Source organism: Sus scrofa, chromosome 16 (genome assembly GCF_054392235.1).
Source record: "Sus scrofa isolate SSC_HxYL_T2T_F1_AM1 chromosome 16, Sscrofa_HxYL_maternal_Yorkshire_Landrace_v2.0, whole genome shotgun sequence".
Lineage (NCBI taxonomy): Eukaryota > Metazoa > Chordata > Mammalia > Artiodactyla > Suidae > Sus > Sus scrofa.
The window spans coordinates 28013162-28035423 of NC_139398.1; the positions used below are offsets into that span (position 1 = coordinate 28013162).

The window sequence follows — 22262 nt, forward strand, 5'->3', positions numbered from 1 at the left end:
GTGCGAGATCCACAACAGGTGGTGTTCGGTCAAAATGTTCTCCTCTGTGGTGCCCTCTGCAGTGGTTGGGTCTGCAAGTGGTTCTTTTTCAGGGATCCCCAGTGGTGGTGGGTCACACCCACTTCTGGAGTCAGAGATAGCTGCAGTCGTTTGCCCCTGCCAACTGCAGACAATGCAAGAAGCACCCCATCTCACATAAACCATGCAAGAGGTGCTGTACCAGCTGCTCCTAGTTGTAGGATCTTGGGAAGGGACAGTGATCAAGCATCTCTTAGCTGCCCAGAGCATTTGGCAGTGGCAGCTGCAGGGTGGGTGTGTTCCCAGGGGGATGAGAGCAGTAAGGAATGGTGCTTGGTTACAGTGCCCTCTTTTTTGTCAGCTCATGAGGTGACTGGAGCCTCAGGTGGAGCCTAATCCCAGGCCCCAATTGGTGGCAGGACATACCTCCCTCTAGCCTCCAAGATGACCACCATGGTCTGTCCCTGTTCCCTGTAGATCATGCAAGAGGCATTATGTCACACTTTTCCCCCAGCTGCCTTTAGCCCCTGCAAGAGGTTCACGGCCACCTGTAGACTACACAAGAAGTGTCCAGTCTCCCTTAGCCTGAGCAGGTGGTTTCTCTCCACCTGTAGCCTGCACCAGAGGCACCTTACTCTCTGAGAGCCTGTGTGCACATGTGCATGCAGGGAGATTCCTATGGTGGTCAGCCCTTCCTTCTCTCACCCTCCCTGACAATGGCACCTTGCTTCTCCTGTGGGCCCAGACCTTCTCCAGGGTTCCCTCTGCCATGGCATTCGACTCCTGAGCATGTAACACACTGCTCCCCAGACTGTGGCACGGTGCTCCTTAGCCCCTCAGATTGTCCCCACACAGCCAACCCTAGTCCCCTCCCTGGGACTGACCTCCAGAGCCTAAGTCTCAGTGCCCAGTCCCCACCTGAGCCTGTGGTCTCAGGGTGGTGGTACAGATGATCTGTATGGTTCTTACTCTATTTTGCCCTCAGGTAGGTGGCTTTCCAGGGTGTGGGTTCCTTTTCTCATTCACAGCTCCCTCTCATGAATGCTAGTCCTGTCCTGAAAGCTTTTCTGTCTTTTGTTGTTGTTGTTGTTCTACCCAGTTATATCCCTTTTTGGAGGTTTATGTTCTTCTGCCAGCATTCAGTAGATGTAAGTCATTTTACACGTAGATGTGTTTCTTTGATGTGTTTGTGGGAGAAGGTGAGCGCAGTTTCTTACTCTTCTACCATCTTGATCTGCCTCTCTATTTGAAATCTTTTTTTTAACAGGTTTAGGAAATATATGTTCTATTTCTCTGAAAAATGCCATTTGAATTTTGGTACAGATTGCATTGAATCTGTTGATTGTTTTGGGAAGTACACACATATTATTAATATTGATTCGTTTTAATCCAAAAACATAGAATATCTGTCCTTTTATTTGTATATTCTTCAATTTATTTCATTAACATCTTAATTTCAGGATACACATCTTTTATCCACTTGGTTACATTTACCTCAAGTTATTTTATTCTTTTTGATACAATTGTAAATGGGATTGTTTTCTTCATTTCTTCTTGATATTTTGTTTTCATTGTATAAAACATAACTAATTTTTTCATATTGATTTTTTCTTCCTTGTGATACTAGTTAATTTGCTTATTCCAACAGTTTTTTTTTTTGGAGTCTTTTCTAGTCTTATATAAAGTTACATGGTCTGCAAATAGTGACAGTATTAACTCTTTCTGATTTGGCTGCCATTTATTTATTTTTATTGACTAATTGCTCTGGCTAGGACTTTAATACTAATTTGAATAGTTGAATAAAAGTGCCAAGAATGGACCTTTTTTTTTTTTTTTTTTTTTTTTTTCTTAGGGTTGCACCTGTGGCATACAGAAGTTCTCAGTCTAGGGGTTGAATAGGAGCAGCAGCTGCCACAGCAACACAGGATCCAATCCGTGTCTGTGACCTACACCACAGCTCAGAGCAATGCTAGATCCTTTACCACTGAGAAAGGCCAGGGATCAAACTTGAATCCTCATGGATACTATTTGGATTCATTTCCATTATGCCACAACAGGAACTCCAAGAATGGAGTGTGTTCTGAATCTTAGAGGAAAATTTTTAGCTTTTAATTTTTGAGTATGGCGTTAGCTTTTAATTGTTGAGTATGCTGTTGGCATATAAGGCCTTTATTATTTTGTGATTTGTTTCTTCTATATCCACTTTGTTTTGAGTTTTTACCATAAATGGATGTCAAGTGCTTTTTCTTCATATATAGAGATGACCATATGATTGCTATTTTTCATTTTGTTAATGTGGTATAATATATCATGTTGATTTGTGGATAGCTGACTCATCCCTGTATTCCTGGAATAAATTCAACTTGATCATAGTGTATGATTTTATAAGGTATTTGTTAACATTTTTGTGGAGGATTTTTACCTCTATACTCCTGATCAATATTTGCCTAAAATTTCTTTTTGTGTGGTAGTGTCTTTGTCTAGTTTTGGTACCATTGCAATGCTGGCCTCATAAAATGAGTTCGGAAGCATTTTCACTACAAATTTTTGAAATAGTTTGAGAAGGATAGGTATTAAATCTTCTTTGAAAATTTGGTAGAATTCACCTGTGAAGCTGTTTGGTCCTGAACTTTGTAGTTTGAAGTTTTTTGATTACTTATTCAATCTCCTTACAAGCAACTGCTCTATTCAGATTTTCTTCTTCAAAATTCAGTCTTGGATGATTGCGTATTTGGGGAATTTGTCTATTTCTTCTCAGTTGTCCAATTAGTGGGCATGTAATTATCCATAAAAGCCTTCTATGAACTTTTGTATTTTTTGGTTATCAGTTATAATTTTTCCTTTTTCATTATCAATACCCTCTTTTATTTTAGTGAGCATAGCTGAAGATTTGTAAATTTATCTTTTCAAAGAACCAGCTCTTAATTTTTAATTTTTTCTATTGTTTTTTAGTCTCTGTTTTACTTCCTCCTTTCCGCTAACCTTGACAATTTCCTTCCATCTACTAACTCTGGGCTTCATTTTTTCTTTATTAATAGTTTCTTGAGTGGCAAAATCATACTGTTTATTTGAGACTCTTCTGGTCATTTGAGGTAGTCTATATCACTATGAATGTCCCTCTTAGAATTGCTTTTACTGCACTGTATAGATACCTTTATGTTGTATTTTTGTTTTTATTTGTATTATGTTTTGAACTCTTTATTTCTTTGACTCATTGCTTGTTCAGTAGCATGTTTAACCACATATTTGTGATTTTTTTCTAGTTTTTTCCTCTTGTAATTGATTTCTAGTTTATTATCATCATGCATGGAAAAATGATTGAAGATATGATTTCATTCTTAAATTTGATGATACTTGTTTTGTAGTCTAATATGTGATATATCCTAAAGAATGGTCTATGTATACTTGAAAAGAATCTATATTCTTCTGCTTTTGAATAGAATATTCTGGATATATCTATAGCTGATCTAAATGTGCCATTTAGGGCCAGTGTTTCCTTGCTTTTTTCAGTCTGGGTAAGCTACCCATTGATTGAGTGATGTATTAAAGTACCCTTCTATTACTGTGTTTCCATTAATTTTTTCCTTTTTTTGTTAATATTTACTCTCTCTCTCCATATACCTAAAGGAGACACACCTAAAGGACACCACACAATAACACCACCCAATAACACTACAATATATACTAAGGTCATTTCTCTTAATCAGTCATAAACAAGGACTCATAGGCAACTATCAAGGTCATTTGTTATGGAAAAACTTCACACTTAAATGTAATGGGTACCTCAATGGTGGGTGCATAAATATCTACAAACGTTATTTTTCTTTTTGGATTGACCCTTTTATTATGTAATGTGAATCTACCTATAAAGTATTTTAAAGTAATTTTTTGTCCCTGACACAAATACATCTACTCCAGCTTTCTTTTAGTTTGAATTTGGATGAAATATATTTTCCCATCTTCACTTGTAGTCTGAACATCCTTATGTCTGAAATAAGTCCTTCATGGGTAGCTGCATGTGGCTCTTTTTGAAATTCATCCAGCCACTCTGTCTCTTGTTTGGGGAATTATTCCATTTTTATTTAAAGTAATTATTGTTTGTTGTGTACTTAATGCAATTTTTAAAATTTTTATGGCTGTTTCTTACCTTACCTCACTTTTTTGGTGTCCTTTCCTAGTGTTATGCTTGGATTTATTTTTCCATTATTTTTTGTGTCTCTACTATAGGTTTTTGTTTTGTGTATACCTTTAGGCTCACATATAACAGTCTGCATTTAACAGTTTATTTTAAATCGATAGCAAATTAAGTATGAACAAATTCAAAAATACATTTTGACTCCCCATCACTGTTTTATGTTTTTGATGTCATATTTTATATCTATTTATTATATCCCTTGACTATTTAGTTATTTTTACTACCTTTGTTCTTAACTTTCATACTAGCTTTATAAATGATTAATCCAATATCTTTATTGTAAATTTACTTTTACCAGTGAGAATTTTACTTTTGTTTTCTTGTTACTAATTAGGAACACTTTTTGCTGGCTTAAGTCACTTTGACATTTCTTGTAAGTCTGGTTTAGGGGTGCTGACCTCCGTTAGTTTCCCATTTATGGAAAAACTTTTCTTGGCAATTCTGGACATGAAGTTTGCTGGATAGAGTAGTCTTGATTGGAAGGTTTTTCTTTCAGCACTAATTATGTGTGTGTATATATTTTAGCAATGGTTGCAAAAATCAGGGCTTCAGACAAGTGTAAAATCTCATATAGGTACCAGTGGTCCATAGCAAGACTCAGGGAGACTGCAAAGATCATGTCCCCAGAGCTATGTTTCCTGAGACCTCTTCTGTAGCCCCTAGATGTGTTAAACATGAAACCTTCCCTTCAGGTTGAAGCTCTAGGACAATAAATAAATTCATTTTTTTTTCACAAGACTGGGTTTGTGTCTCAGTTTGCCTTCTCTGTTGTTCCCTGGAGTAATGGCCTGCCAAGAACCATCTCTCCAATTGTTTCTGTCCTATAGAGCCCAGAAACACAAACTCCACCAGCCATTAGTGCCATGTGCTCAAGGGACATTCCCTGTGTGGGCTGTGTGTGCCTACAATCTTTTTAGAAGTGCCACAGGAAAATGTGGAGGCAGGGTCTGTCTGCTGGTTTTAGAAAAGCTGCAAGAGAGTATGGGAGCAGGGCATGCCCTCTGGCTTAAGTAGGGCTGCAGGAGAATGTGGAGGCATGGTGTGCCTGTTGGTACTTACAAGGTAGAAGGAGAGTGCAAAAATGATAACCACTATCACCTCCATCCCCAAAGAGAATCTCCACAGGCCCCTTCAGCACACACTGTAGGATCAGCAAATGAATCCCCTTCACATGTAGTCTAGGTGCTATTGAAATTGCTCTTTTTGTGCTGGATCTTGGGGTGAGTGAGTTTTCATATAAACCCTTTAAGTATAGAATCTCAATTCCGTACAGCTCTTTGGGTCTCCTGGACATAAGCCCCATAGGTTTTCAAAGTCAGACAATTTGGGGGCTTATCTCTCCAATGAAGGTCCCTAATAAGGGGCACAAACCCTTCACTCCTCAGGGAAAAGCTCTTGTGAGATTCCTCATGATTACAGGTCACTGTGCTGTGGGTGGGGTTTTTCAAAAACCACATCTACCTTTCTTACCTGTCTCAATTTGGCTACTTTATCCTTTGATGTGGAAAACTGTTCAGCTGGTTTTCAGGTCTTTTCTAAGGCAATTGTTCCATATGTAACTGCGGATTTGGTGTTTCCCTGGGAGGAGGTCTTGATCTTCTAACAACCCTATCTTGAATAGCTGCCTCTGAATAAAAGTTTTAGAGGCCAATACACAGTTCACTCAGGCCTTATGGAGTATGTGTTCAGCTATAGCACATTTCATTCTGTATCTCTGTGTCCTTCAACTATTTCTTCAATGGATATATAGCATAAGTAAAACATAACTTTTTTGTGTTGTTACTGAGGTTTGGGCTTATTACTTCAGCATACCCTAGTCCTATTTGACTGCTACAGCTATTGATGCTAGTTTGAAATTCTAAAATTAAAATGGCCTCCATATTTCAGAAGATAGAAGAATTTCATAATGATGGACATCCATTAATAAGAACATTAGTAAGTGAATGTAGATACCAAAGAACCAATAGAGTCCTAAAAGTGAAACAGAAATAGTGTAGGGTCCCCAGAACTGAAAGTTATCAATTGACAATTGAATTTCACCTTGGTTTATATAATCTCAATTTTCCATATTTGCAAGATATATTCTGAGCCACCGTAATGTAGGTATGACCCCTGAGCCAATTCTTATCTCTATATAAGAGACCTAAAATCAGTTGAGAAATGGTATTTTAGACACAACTAAAGGAGACCACACAATAACACTACAATATATACTAAGGTTATTTCTCTTAATCATAACCAAGGAATTCTAGACAATTATCAAGCTCATTTGATATGGGAAAACTTCACACTTAAATATTAGACTTTAAGCTATTATAGAGTCTTATAAACTAGATAAGTCTTTATTAATAAGTTTGGGAGCATATGAGAGTTAGGTGATAATTAAAAATTTTACAGAAATTCCCCAGAGTATGTTCAAGTAGATCACTACATATGTTTTCACTGTAATTTCTGGGATTTTATAAATGAAATATATACAGATTATTTTGGAATCTATATTTTAGGAAAAGAGGTGGTAATCCATGGAGTTTTAAAGTCCATTTAAAAAGTTACAAATCAAAACAAATGACACACACAACTCTTTACAAAGGGATCATTCCTGGTGGAACTACAGAGATATGTCCAACATGAAAACCTTGAAATATAAAAAAGTGATTGCTAACATAGTCTAACTAAATTATCCACTTCAATTGGCTCAATAGACAGATGGGACTTAGAGAATGACAGATAATCATCAGTTTAATTGGGTGATGAATCTGGTTACAGATGCTGTCCATATGTAGTCTCCCTACTTGAGCAAATTAATAAAACCTATTTGTATCTTGTGTATCTATTAATGAGATTAATTTTTCCTCCCTTGTGATAATAATAGGAAATATTTTCAGAAAACAGTGACAAAAGTACGTATTTTATTCTACTCTGAGGGAATGAATTACCACTCTACTTTTGTACCAAAATTGACTTGGTAAGAAGCATAATTGCTCATCATCACAGTTATTCTATTCAATATATTATTGACATCATCGCTCTTACAATCTGAAGAGCAAGTATCTGGACTTTCTAAGAGAGCTATGGTTAAGTCAATCATCTTAACCATAACAAAAAAGAGATGCTCTAGGCGTAATTCAAAGACCTTATACTTCTTTAAAGTTTCTATTCCAACAAGTGGTAAAAACAGGGTAAAGTATTACCTTTAATTGAAGGAAAAGTGTAAACTCTATTCCTTCTGGAACAAAGAGCACTAAGCTTTGTTGAGATTAAGTTTTGAAAAAAAATACTCTGTTTAGATATGCTATTTTTTACCTATTGAGTGACTGGCTACAGACGTTTCCAGCTCTAAATGCATTCAGAGTATAAGAAGGGTTTCCAGCTTTTCACACAGTACTAGAAGCATTTGTTTCGATAGACTATAGACTAGTTGTAGAACCATGATTGTGTCTAAAGGCAAATTCTGATGCAACATGTAACACCTGACAACCTATACAATTGGCTTTACCACTTTTGATCAATACATCTTGTTATTTTTTTAGTACCTGGCTTTCCACTGGCCCTAATGTAATGTTAAGCCCAGGTGAGCATAAAATCCAAGCTTCCTATTCCAAACTTAGTCTGACACACCTAGCCATTAAATTAGGTACATCTACTTACAATGCCAATTAAAGTGTACAAAAGAGATTGGGCCCAAGCATATCCTGAAGCCATATGTATGCTGCTTAAGCAGATTCTTCACCTTTCTACAGCAACTTCTTTGGCTGAACTATGCTATACATTTGTTGCATTGAAGGTTATTTTTAACTAATTGTTGGCTGAGGATAAAATTGATGTTTGTTAAAGAGTTCAGTTTAATTTGTTCCCATCAGCCAGAGTGACCTGATACAAATTTTTAAACCAGCTCATTAGAATCTCTGAAGAACACAATGAAATGAAATATTTTTAACAGTATGTGTCTACTCTGCCTAGAATGATTTTATGTATATAAAGAACAATTAAATTCATAGGAGATTGTGATTAGAGACCTCTAAGAATAAGACTAGGTTTTGCACCTCTAAGCTTCTATAGTGAGGATAGCATGAATAAGAAGTTGGCAAATTGACTTATTTTCTGAATGGAATGTTAAGAAGATTCTGTCCCAATTCTAGCTAGTCTAGTCCAATGAACTTATGTTCAAATTGCCATGATGGTAAAAATGAATACTGAATACCCTCATGCATGGATTGAGTCTGTTTAACTTGAACTTAATTTTACAGCTAAAGGCTTCATTTGCCAGGAGAAGGACCACTCATTGGTACCTATATTATATTATACATTGGAAATGCCAGACATTTACCTACCAGCAAATTGACAATCTCAAACTGCGTGAAGTGGGATATTATTTGTTCTCACTGAAATAGACACTTACTCTAAACTAAGATATTCTTTCCATCTATACATTAATTCTACCATCTGTGAACTCACGAAATACCACTAATGCAAAATATAATTTCCCATATAACTTTTCCCTTACCAAATATATGTAAAGTGGCTTTAAAAACTCCATTAATTGGCTTGATGGTCCAAGGTTTAGTGAGGGAAGTCAAAAGGAAAGACCTGTGATTCAGTCATCCAGCACTACATGCATGTGTTCTGTTGGCCATTTGAACCTTTACTGATGAAAAGGAAGAATCTAGCCCACCACTGGGGACCTTCCAGATGTTTTTGCCTTGACTATGAAGGTGCCACCATCTCACTGCTGGTGGGGTTTGAGGATCAGTTCAGAACTCAACAGGCAGACATTAGGGTGGGGTCTGGCCCCTCTAAGTACATAACAAGCTGCAATTTGTGAAGATCGCTTTGCCTCCTCTGTTGCTTTGCTAGACCTGTACAGCTTCAGCCCCACCATGGCTTCGTCCCTCCTCAGCAGAAACAGACAGAAGGGCTTTTGACTGACCCTCCCAGTGTACCAGGGAAAAGGACAGGGGCATAATTTGCATTTTCCTTTGGCCAGAACTTGCCCAGTGTCTACATTAATCACCACAAAGGATAAATACCACCAAGAGAATGGAACAAGCCAGGAAGAGCAAAATTGAGAGAGAGGGTGGGGGAACATGCATTTGAGCAAGCAGTGGGGCCTAATGGGAGGTTGAGCAAGCTAGACTGGAAAAGAGCTGGCCAGAATAAATCCTTTTGTTGTTGTTACTGTTTTTTAGAGCCATACCAGCAGCATATGGAAGTTCCCAGGCCTAGGGGTTGAACTGGAGCTACAGCTGCTGGCCTATGCCACAGCCACAGCAATGCCAGATCCAAGTGATGTTTGCAACCTATACTGCTCACAGCAACGGCAGATCCTTAACTCACTGAGTGAGGCCAGGGATCGAACCCACATCCTCATGGATCCTAGTCAGGTTCATAACCCACTGAGTCACAATGGGAACTCCCAGAGTGAATCTTTCTTGAGCTCTCACTCCAGCTCCTGAGTCTCTGGGAAACTCAGCCTCTTGAAAATTGGACCCCCTTCCACATCATGCTTGATCACCAGGTTCCTAAATAATGGAGTCTGAGGCTGAAAGAAATCAGGCCATGATCAGGGCCTGATGCAATGTTGTCATAACAAATGAGTGCAGGAAGGAGACTGAACAGACCAGGATAGGCTAGAATTCTGCAAATGATTAAGTAGTTCAGTTTCCTTGCTAAACTGTATGCAGAAGGAAGCTTTGACTCAGGGTGGGAAAGGGACTTACCCAAGGCCATCAGCTAATTCATTGGTCTGGGTGGAGCCCCTGAATCCCATTCCAGGTTTCTGTTTATAAATCATAACACACACTGTACTGGCAGGTGAATGCCCCATGAGCTGAAAGTTCTATTCCTCATGCATATCTTTGCAAGGTGGCCCTGGCAGAAGCTCAGTCTTTCAAGAGGCTCACTTATCCCCCCTTCCTGTCTTACCCAGCAAGGTGGCTGTGCTCTGCAGTCAGGTGAAGCTCCATAGGTCATCACTTTCTTCACTCTACCGCCCCCTCCCTGGCATCTGTCTGCAGAAGCTTGGAGGAAAGGCCATCACGGAATGAAGATAATGTCAGTGAAGTCCTCATTAGTAGGTAGCTGCTGGCTGACTACAGGCTTGGCCACATCCCTTGGTTCTGGTCCAAGGCACTTGATCTGTGGTACAACTGGTCCAACTCCTCTTATCTTTATTTATTGCTTTTTAGGGCCACATGTGTGTCGCATGAAAGTTCCCAGGTAAGGGATCAAATTGGAGCTGTAGATGATGGCCTGCGCTACAGCAACACAGGATCCAAGCCTTCTCTGCAACCTATTCCACAGCTCACAGAAACACCACATCCCTAACCCATTGAGTGAACACTTGTCCTCATGGATACTAGTTCATTACCATTGAGCCACAACACTAACTCCATCCTCTTAGCTTTATTCTTACCTGCCTGAGCAGGAGGCAGTTCACCAGATTCTGCCTCCCCAGCTTCCATGGCCACAGGACCTTCTGTTGGATTGCTGGAGAGTAGAGGCCCAGAAGTAAAGCCTGGGGCAGGGGGTGGGTAAGTGATACAGGCCTTTCAGAGGCCCACAACCTCAGAACAGTAAGGGATCTTGCTCTGCCTCCAGTGTAAAGGTAAGGAAACTGAAGAGCACTGTCATAATACAGCCTCATTTCTACTTTAGAGTATAAGGGAATGGGGTCCCCAAGTGTTGGCCTGAATGCAAATAATATTTGGGCAGGGCTGTTCTGTGAGGGCTCTGGCAGAGGGGAATGCAAGGGGGAGGTTGGGGAATGCAAAAAATGGGTGTCTAGCTTCCATGACAGAGTAATATACAGTGAACTGCTCCACCCCCCAAAAAATATATCCATAGACAGCTTGGAGATAATATTTGTGAAGTTGAGATACACATGCAAATGTATGCTGTGCTCTGAACCAACAAACAATATTCCATTATCAGAATATTTAGAAATGGAGCAAAAGAACATAAATGAGGGGGGAAATCTCTTAAGATTACATCTGCTGACCCACTTACAAAAAAGCTTCTGTTTTTCAGCATTCTGAGCTCTGATAGTTTCAATACTTTGTTTTAATGTTTAATATTTCATTAAATAAATACAAGCATTCAAGGAGAAAAATATTGCCAGGGGCCTAGGGACAGAGACGTGTAAAAATGTTTGCCCAGTTTAAAAATTTTGAAGTAGTTTCAGTATTGATAGATGATAATTTATAACTTCATTCAAAATACATATTGAATGCATACTCAATGATAGACACTCAGATCTTAGATGTTTAAAAATGACTACTAAACAAAAAATTCAAAGATCTGCATCTGTTAAAATAATTGTTTTTTTACCTCTCAGTTTTGAGTGGTTTATCCTGAAGCATTAGATAATGAAGTTTTTTTTTTTTTTAAAGTTAGTGAAAACCAACCAGATACAATGGAAAAAATAAAAATCATTATAAATAAAAAAAATATAATGAAAACCAATCACTTCTCAAGACACATATTTTATGTATAGGGTAATAGTCAAATTGAATGTGGCTGCATCTTTCACATCCTTTCAATCAGCATTACTCTGTTGGGTCCTGTATAGTATTGCCTTAAACTTTTTACTTTTGTAGATAAAAACATTTGGCCTTTCCTACAGTACAAACCATTACACCATGGAACACAAAAACCAGTGTGGAATGTCTGCCTCTTGTTGAGTATGTCTATTGAAACTATACATTCTGGAACTGAACCCAACTCAAAACTCTATTGATTACTAGATATTCATAAAGCTATGCTCTGATTGGTGGAATAAAATTACATGTTTGGTCTCCAGATACTAGTTTCAGTTTAAAGCCAGTATTTCATGAAGTCGGATTATCTCTCCTTTGCTAATGTACAGTTACCCTGGTAAATGGTCTCAAGTTCTTTTGTTATTATGGTAAGAACATTAGACATGACACCTATGCTATTTAAAAAGTTATGATACAATATTGTTAACTATAGGTAAAATGTCGTATAGCAGACCTCTAAAAATTACCTTCTGTAATTGGAATTTTATGCATGTTAAATAGCCACTCTCTATTTTTACTTCCCTGAGCCCCTAGCAACCAATACTTTACTCTCTGCTTCTATGATTTTGATTACTTTAGGTATCTCATATAAATGAATCATGTATTTACTCCTTCTATTACTGGCTAGTTTCACTAGGCATGATGTCCTTGAGGTTCACCTATGAACCATATTGTCACCTATGGCTGGATTTTCTTTTAAAGTTTACTAAAGGGAAAATTATAGAGTGACACTGATTAAGCAGTAGGATATTTCTGTAAGAGAAGAAAAGCTTGCTTTTATTTTTTATTGTAGTTGATTTACAATGTTCTGTAAATTTCTGCTGTACAGCAAAGTCACCCAGTTACACACACACACACACATATATATAATATAGAATTCATTTTTTCATATTATCATCCATCATGTTCCATCACAGGTGATCAGATGTAGTTCCTTGGGCTATACAGCAGAATCTCATTGCTTATCCACTCCAAATGCAATAGTTTGCATATACTAACCCTCAAATCCCATTCCCTTCCACTTCCTACCCTCCCTCTTGGGAATTACAAGTCTGTTCTCCATGGCCGTGAGTTTGTTTCTTTTCTGTATACCGGTTCATTTGTGTCATATATTAGATTCCAGATTTGCGATACTATGTGGTGTTTGTCTTTCTCATTCTGACCGACTTCAGTTACTATGAGAGACTCTAGTTCCATCCAAGTTGCTGCAAATGGCATTATTTTGCTCTTTTTTATGGCTGAGTACTATTTAATTTATGTATAGGTACCACATCTTCTTAATCCATTCATCTGGTTGTTTCCATATCTTGCCTATTTTGAACAGTGCTGCAGTGAACATAGGGGTTCATGTATCTTTTTAAATGGATGATTTTTTTTCTGGGTATATGCCCAGGAGTAGGATTGCTGGATCATATGGTAGTTCCATATTTAGTTTTCCAAGGTATCTCCAAGCTGTTTTCTATAGTGGTTACACCAATTTACATTCCCACCAACAGTGTAGGATGATTCCCTTTTCTCTACACCCTCTACAGAATTTATTTGTATACTTACTAATAATGGCCATCATGACCAGCATGAGGTGGTACCTCAATGCAGTTTTGATTTATACTTCTCTAATAATTAGTGATATTAAGCATTTTTTCATGTGCCTGTTGGCCACCCACATGTATTCTTTGAAGAAATGTCTATTTAGGTCTTCTGCCCATTTTTCAATTGGGTTGTTTGTTTTTTATTGCTGTTAAGTTGTATGAGTTGTTTGTATGTTTTGAGATTAAGCCCTTGTCATTCGCATGGTTTGCCACAATTTTCTCCCATTCTGTAAGTTGTCTTTTTGGGTTTTTATGTTTTCCTTTTCGGTGAAAAAGCTTGAAAATTTGATGATGTTCCATTGGGTTATTTTTTTTAAAAAAACTCTATTGCCTTGGGAGACTGACCAAAGAAAACATTTGTATGATTGATGTCAGACAATGTTTTGCCTATGTTCTCTTCTAGGAAAGATGGTCTCTTATCTTATACTTAAGTCTTTAAGCCTCTTGGAATTTATTTTTGTGTATGGCATTAAGTTGTGTTTTAGCTTCATTGATTTACATGTAGCTATCTGGTTTTCTCAGCACAGCTTGCTGAAGAGACTGTCTTTTTTCCTATTTTATATTCTTGCCTCCTTTGTCAAAGATTAATTGATCATTGGTGTCTGGGTTTATTTCTGGATTATCTATTCTGTTCCATTGGTCTGCATGTCTGTGTTGTGCCAGGACCATACTGTTTGACTACTGGAGCTTTGTAATATTGTCTAAAGTCTGGGAGAGTTATGCCTTGTGCTTGGTTTTTGTTCCTCATGATTTTTTTGGCAATTCTGGGTCTTTTATGGTTCCATATGAATTTTTTGATTGTTGGTTCTGGTTCTGTGAAAAATGTCCTAGGTAAATTGATGGGGATCATGGTGAATCTGTAGATTGCTTTGGGTAGTATGGCCATGTTAACAATCTCAATTCTTCCAATCCAAGAGCATTGACTATCTTTCCATTTCTTTGAATTCTCTTTAATTTATTTGATTAATGTTTTATAGTTCTCAGCATATAAGTCTTTCACCTCATTGGTCAGCTTTATTCCTATGTATTTAATTTTTGTGGTGTAATTTTAAAAATATTGCATTTTTGTATTCCTCTTTTAATATCTCATTGTCAGTGTACAGAAATGCAACCAATTTCTGAATTGTAATCTTGTATCCTGCTACTTTGCTGTATTCATTGATCAGTTTGAGAAGTTTTTATGTGGAGTCCTTAGGGTTTTTTATATATAGTATTATGGCATCTGCATAGAGTGACAGTTTTTCCTCTTCTCTTCCAATTTGGATGCCTTTTATTTCTTCTGTTTGATAGCTGTTGGTAGGATTTCTAAAACTCTGTTGAATAAAAGTGGTGAGAGTGGGCATCCTTGTCTTGTTCCAGATTTTAGCAGGAAGGCTTTCAACTTCTTTCCATTGAGTTGTATATTGGCTGTGGGTTTGTCATAAAAGGCTTTGATTGTTATTTTCCCTCTATAACCACTTTGAAAAGAGTTTTTATCATGAATGAATTTTGGATTTTTGTCAATGCTTTTTCTGTATCTATTGAGATGATCATGTGTTTTTTTTTACTTTTGTTAATGTGGTATATGACATTGATTGATTTGCATGTACTGAACCATTTTTGTGAACTTTAGAAGAATCTTGGTCATGTTCGATATATGATATTTTGTATATGTTGTTGGATTTGGTTGGCTAAATTTTTGTTGAGAATTTTTTGCATCTATAGTCATTGAAGATATTGGCCTATAATTTTCTTTTTTTGGTAATAGCTTTTATAAATTCTCTGACTCTGTAAACTAGTTCAAGTCTGGGAATTGATTTAGGGCTATAAGTGTAACTGTTAATGGTGCTTCTAGTCAATTCTGTTAACAACAGAGATATTTCCTGTATATGCAGAACAAACTTAATTTCTGGTAAGCTGCCAAGATATTTCCATTGTTGGAATCTCAATCACCAGCTGAATCAAAAATCATTGTTACCCAAATAATTCTAATTTGACTCTGCTACCCATTATGGTATATATACTTATAAATGGCATTTAAATCATGCTATTTGGCATCAGTCACCATCTCCATTTATTTCAATAGGCTCAGTCTCATGGCAACACTTCCACTGGCATTCTCTGCCTACGGACAGTAGCCATCATATTGTTAAAAACTTCTAAGTCCATTTTTTTTTTTTTTTTACAAGGACTGGGCTTATATTTCTTTATAAAGAGTCTTTATAAAGAACTCTTTTTTTTTTCCCTTCAAAGAACATTTGTAGAGGATGAGTATACAAGTTGGATATGGTATATCCATTCCAAATTTCTGATCCTTTTCTCTCTCTTAACATCTTTTTCTATGGAATACCAAAGAGGTTCAGGAGTTTCAACTTAATTCTGTTAAATCACTTTTGGGTTTATAATTACATCATCTGACCAAGAACGGTTAGTCATTCACAGGCACTCAAGTCAACCCATGGAAATCAGAATCTCTCCTTGTTCTGTATAAGTTGACACATTCAAGCTGATCCAACACTACATTCCTTAGATCCTGATACAGCTCCTTTAAGAACCATTCTTATACTTTTTAAATGGGCTTAGTATTTAAAAAAAGATAAAGATTGAAATCAACTTTTAATTTTATGAATTTAGATAAATGATAAGGAAATTCAATCTCGTAAGAGTAGAAAATGGCAAAAAAATTAAAAAATTAGAGAATTTGAAAATAAGATGACAAAAAATAAATTTTTCAAAATATCAATAAATTTGAAATGGGAATTAAAAATTAAACTAAAAAGTGTTTTCAAAATACCAAACTCAGGAGTGCAGAGTTTATTCCTTCTGAATCTACTGATACTAAAAAGACTTTAAAAATAATAAATTATAATCCAATAAGCTAAAAAATTAAATGGGAAAAATCCATAAAAAATATAACTTAAAACCAACTAAATAATGAATTTAAGACACACATATACATTCATGCACACTCAGATGTGTATATAATTCCAGACCAAAATCATTTAAATGATTTAGTTGTCAATAACACAAAATTTAATTATGAAATATAGTAAAGGAAGAATTTCCCAACTAATTTTATGAAAATACAATAATTTTATTAAAACTAAGCAAATAAAGTTTTTTCAACACACCTGAAAAGATTATTTTGACTAGTAGTTCAATTTCTGTCATGGACATGATACAAAAATCCTAAATGAAATATTAACATATGAAGCATATTGATACATAGAACTCTATGTAATGACAACACTAGTTTTCAAGAACCTAAGGTACGTATACATAATCTTTCAATGGTCTGTAATAACCTATATGGAAAAAGAATCTGAAAAGGAACAAATATATGTATAACTGATTTATTTTGCTGTACACCTGAAACAAACACAACGTTCAAAGTCTTCTATTCTCCAATACAATTATTTAAAAATATCTAAGTATATGAATTTCATAAACTTGATTGTTTTAAATGGAAACATTAATTTTCCTCAAACTTATGAATAATTAGCTTAGTCTCAGTAAAATTCCCAGTAGCTATATGTAAATTCACAATCAAATTACATACCAAATTGCAAGTATCCCAGGATAATCTAAAATGTGTGAAAGAAGAAATTTGAGGACTTAAGTAGATATTGAAAAGCCACTCTAAGATAGTGTAGTTACTGTTGAAGAACTAATTAGTTCAAAGACACCAGACAGAGACCAGCACACATAAGCTGGCTCTACAATGCCAATTTATGTATCAGATGATACTGTTAAATTGGGTCACCATATAGAAAAACTGGTATGTCAAAGTTTCTAAAAAGCAATAGAAACCTTCATGAAATTAGGATGGGCAATTATTTCTTCAAAAGGACTACAAAGATTCTTGCTATTTATTAAAAAAAATGAGTTCCATTAAAAATTTAAAGAATTTTAGTGCATTAAAAGGCATACAGAAAAAAATAATAAAAAGACCAAAATGTAAAGGTGGAAGAAATAATATGTAAGTAATGTTTTATATGTATATAATATATAAATATATACGTGTGTGTGTACACACACAAATTTGGAAAAAAAATTGTTATTACTTTGATTTTTCTTCTCATTCCCACACCCTTCTCTTTCTTGGTCTTTAATCACACATATGTTGGACAAATTGAAATTTCCTCATGGATTATTGAGGCTGTTAATATTTCTGAAAAACACTTCTATTTCATTAAATTATCTTGTTATGCCTCTAAATTTACCAATTCACTTTTGAAAAATTTTTGTTTCTTGTCATATTTTGGTAGGATGCTGGTCATTGTATTTTCTTGTTGAGTGGGTTGTTTTCTTAAGGAGTATTGGAATTTACTTTGGCTTCTTGTTTAGTTATTGGCAAGTCAATGAAATACTAGCTTAAGAGACAATAAACTGTAACATTTACACTAGGGATTGTTCAGTCCTTTTACTAAGACATGAGACTTCTATCTCCATTAAATGGCCAGGTGGTCACTTAAAAAAATAGTAATTTTGCCTGTACATATCTCAAATAGATGCTTGTCCTGTGTGATTAATGGAGAGTTTTAAGTTAACAATTTTTCACTTTTCCTTTTCCTGGCCTTTTAGAATTATTCTCCACACTTGCATAGATTCATACTCAACAAATAGCCAATTGGGACACTATGCATATTTCTAGATTTATTTTTCTTCGTAGTTCCCTAAGTTTCAGCCACCTCAGCATCTCTAGATTTCTAGTCTCTACCTTCTCATTTCAGTAAAGCTTTTTTTTTTTTTATTGGCTTTCTGCCATTTCCTGGGCCACTCCCGCAGCATATGGAGGTTCCCAGGCTAGGGGTCAAATCAAAGCTGTGGCATAGGCTGGCAGATCTGAGCCGCGTCTGCGACCTACACCACAGCTCACTTTAACATCGTATCCTTAACCCACTGAGCAAGGCCAGGGATTGAACCTTCAACTTGTGTTTCCTAGTTGGATTCATTAACCACTGAGCCACGACAGGAACTCCTCATCTCAGTAAAGTTTTTAAATCCTGTTTGGTTTCCTCTACCTGACTTAGAATCTAAAAATATGTAAAAGGCAGAAGCTCTGTTAATATCAACACTGTTTTATTTGTTTTCTTCATGTCTGTAATCAAATTCTTTTTTTTTTTGCATTGAATTTATTTATTTATTTTTTATTGTTATTTCCCCCAATACACTTTTTATTTTCCCCACTGTACAGCATGGGAACCCAGTTACACATACATGTACTCATAAATTTTTTTCTCCCATTGTTGTGCTACATTGTATCTAGACATAGTTCTCAGTGCTACAGAGCAGGATCTCACTGTTAATCCATTCCAAAAGCAATAGTTTGCATCTGTTAACCTGAAGCTACCAATCCCTCCCACTCCCTCCCCTGGGCAACCACAAGTCTATTCTCCAAGTCCATGATTTTCTTTACTGTGGGAAGGTTCGTTTGTGCCCTATATTAGATTCCAGATATGAATGATATCATAAGGTATTTGTCTTTCTCTTTCTGACTTACTTCACTCAGGATGAGAGTCACTAGTTCCATCCATGTTTCTGCAAATGGCATTATTTCATTCTTTTTGATGGCTGAGTAGTATTCCATTGTGTCTATATACCAGTCATCTGTTGATGGACATTTGGGTTGTTTCCAGCTCTTGGATATTATGAATAGAGCTGATTATGAATAGAGCTGCAATGAACATGTGGGTGCATGTGTCTTTTTTAAGGAAAGTTTTGTCTAGATTTATGTCCAAGGGTGGGATTGCTGGGTCATATGGTAGTTCTATGTATAGTTTTCTAAGATATCTCCATACTGTTATCCATTGTGGCTGTACAAGCTTACATTCCCCCCAACAAGACAGGAGGGTTCTCTTTTCTCCACAACCCCTCTAGCACTTGTTATTTGTGGACTTTTTAATAATGGCCATTCTGACTACTGTGAGGTGGTATCTCATAGTAGTTTTGATTTGCATTTCTCTAATAATCAGGGCTTTTGAGCATTTTTTCATGTGCTTTCTGGGAATCTGTATATCTTCCTTGGAGATATGTCTATTCAGGTCTTTTGCCCATTTTTTCCATTGGGCTGTTGGCTTTTTTGCTGTTGAGTTGTGTAAGTTGCTTGTATATTCTAGAGATTAAGCCCTTGTCCATTGCATCATTAGAAACAATTTTCTCCCATCCTGTAAATTGTCTTTTTGGTTTCCTTTGCTGTGCAAAAGCTTGTCAGTTTGATTAGGTCCCATTGGTTTATTTTTACTTCTATTTCTGTTGCTTTGGGAGACTGACCCAAGAAATTATTCATGATGTTGATGTCAGAGAATGTTTTGCCTATGTTCTCTTCCAGGAGTTTGGTGTCTTGTCATATATTGAAGTCTTTCAGCCATTTTGAGTTTATTTTGGTGCATGGTGTGAGGGTGTGTTATAGTTTCATTGATTTGCATCCAGCAGTCCAGGTTTCCCAACGATATTTGCCGAGAAGACTGTCTTTTCCCCATTTTATGTTCTTGCCTCCTTTGTCAAAGATTAATTGACCGTCGGTGCCTGGGTTTATTTCTGGGTTCACTACTCTGTTCCATTGGTCGGTCTGTCTGTTTTGGTACCAGTACCACGTGGTCTTGATGACCATGACTTTGTAACATTGCCTGAGGTCTGGGAGAGTTATGCCTCCTGCTTACAGCCTGCCAAAACTGAATCAAGAAGAAATAAACCAATTGAACAGACTGATCACTAGAAATGAAATTGAATATGTCATAAAAACACTCCCTACAAATAAAAGTTCAGGACCAGATGGCTTCACAGGCAAATTCTACCAAACATCCAAAGAGGAAATTATACCCATCCTCCTTAAACTTTTTCAAAAGTTTGAAGAAGAAGGAACACTCCCAAAGACATTCTACGATGCCACCATCACTGTAATTTCAAAACCAGACAAAATTACAACCAAAAAAAGAAAACTATAGGCCAATATATTTTAATATAGACACAAAAATTCTCAACAAAATTTCAGCCATCCAAATCCAACAACATATCAAAAAGATCATATGCCATGACCAGGTGGGATTCATCACAGGTGTAGAAGGATGATTCAACATACACAAATCAATCAACGTCATACACCACATTAACAAAAGAAAAGTCAAAAACCATATGATCATCTCAATAGATGCATAAAAAGCATTTGACAAAGTCCAACATCCATTCATGATCAAGACCCTCGCCAAAGTGGGTAGAGAGGGAACATTCCTTAACATAATCAAAGCCATTTATGACAAACCCACAGCAAATATTATACTCAATGGGGAAAAATTGAAAGCCTTCTCTCTCAAATCTGGAACAAGACAGGGATGCCCACTCTCACCACTGCTATTCAGCACAGTACTGGAAGTCCTAGCCACAGCAATCAGACAAACAAAAGAAATAAAAGGCATTCAAATAGGAAGAGAAGAGGTAAAACTTTCACTGTATGTGGATGACATTATACTATACATAGAAAACCCTAAGGACTCAACCCAAAAACTACTTGAACTGGTCAACAAATTCAGCAAATTAGCAGGATATAGATTAATATTCAGAAGTCAGTTGCATTTCTATATACTAACAATGAAACTTTAGAAAAGGAATACAAAAATACAATACTTTTTAAAATTACATCCCAAAAAATCAAATACCTGGGAATACACATGACCAAGGAGGCAAAGGAAGTAAGTATATGCCGAGAACTATAAAACATTAATCAAGAAAATTAAAGAAGATGTACAAGAAATGGAAAGATATTCCGTGTTCCTGGGTTGGAAAAATTAATATTGTAAAAATGTCCATACTACCCAAAGCAATCTACAGATTCAGTGCAATCCCTATCAAATTACCCATGACATTTTTCACAGAACTAGAACAAATAATCCAAAAATTTACATGGAACCACAAAAGACCCAGAATTGCCAAAGCAATCCTGAGAAACAAAAACCAAGCAGGTGTAATCAAATTCTTATACTTTTTAGCATCTAATGTCTGAAACATTTGTTTACTTTGTGTCAAGTTTTTTGTTTTGTTTTTAGTTATTTTTAGGGCTTAAGTATACCTTGTGCTTACTTCATCATGATTGGAAGTAGATACATTAACTTAAATGTAGTAAAATGAGAATTGAAATATGGTTTACAGTATTTTATTGTATTTTATTGTCTTTTTGCCATTTCTTGGGCCTCTCCTGCGGCATGTAGAGTGTCCCAGGCTAGGGTTCCAATTGGAGCTGTAGCCGCTGGCCTACATCAGAGCCACAGCAATGTGGGATCCAAGCTGAGTATGTGACCTACAACACAGCTCACGGCAACACCGGATCCTTAACCCACTGAGCGATGCCAGGGATCGAACCTGCAACCTCATGGTTCCTCATCTGATTCGTTAACCACTGAGCCACGACAGGAACTCCTACAGTATTTTATACTTTCTAAACACAAGCGCAATGCAGTTATTATGCTCAACATAAATATTATCTATTTTGCTAAAAGTTGGCATGGTATAATTTTGGCAATTGGCCTGTCACCTAAGTAAGTAACACTTGATACATATTAAATTTTTATGGTTTGTATTGGAACTAACAACAAATATGGTAAAAATTTTTAATGAAATATCACTATATTTTTATGTGATGTTCATGTGAAGAAAAAATATCATTCCTGTTATGTGTTTTATTTTTATAAGGTCAAGATAAATAAGCATAATATTGATTAAAAAGAAATAATTCTTTTCAAAAAACTTTGTTACTTCATATATTTTATAATGGAGTCAAAGATGTACATATGTATATTCGAAATGTCAGAATAACCCAGAGAAGTACACAGATAGGCAAAATACAATATTCTTGTTAAAATATTACTTTCCTCCTTAATAACACATTAATGTTCTTACTTAATCCCCCAAATACTTTCCTACTTAATCCCTCAAATACTTTTCAATCCCTCA

General features: G+C 36.3%; 1 long non-coding RNA gene across 3 annotated transcripts in view; it reads left to right on the plus strand.

Annotated features, from left to right (window-relative positions):
• Window positions 1-22262, plus strand: part of LOC110257293 (uncharacterized) — a 135468-nt gene that overhangs the window by 90484 nt on the left and 22722 nt on the right. Inside the window, exon 3 of one of the 3 annotated variants that reach the window (XR_014831100.1) lies at window positions 10399-11659. The exons of 1 other annotated variant lie outside the window; for it this stretch is intronic. This is a non-coding gene — a long non-coding RNA (uncharacterized LOC110257293). Of the gene's footprint in view, window positions 1-1870; window positions 3581-10398; window positions 11660-22262 lie in introns of those variants that run through there. One more of the 3 variants, XR_014831099.1, reaches the window with a different exon arrangement.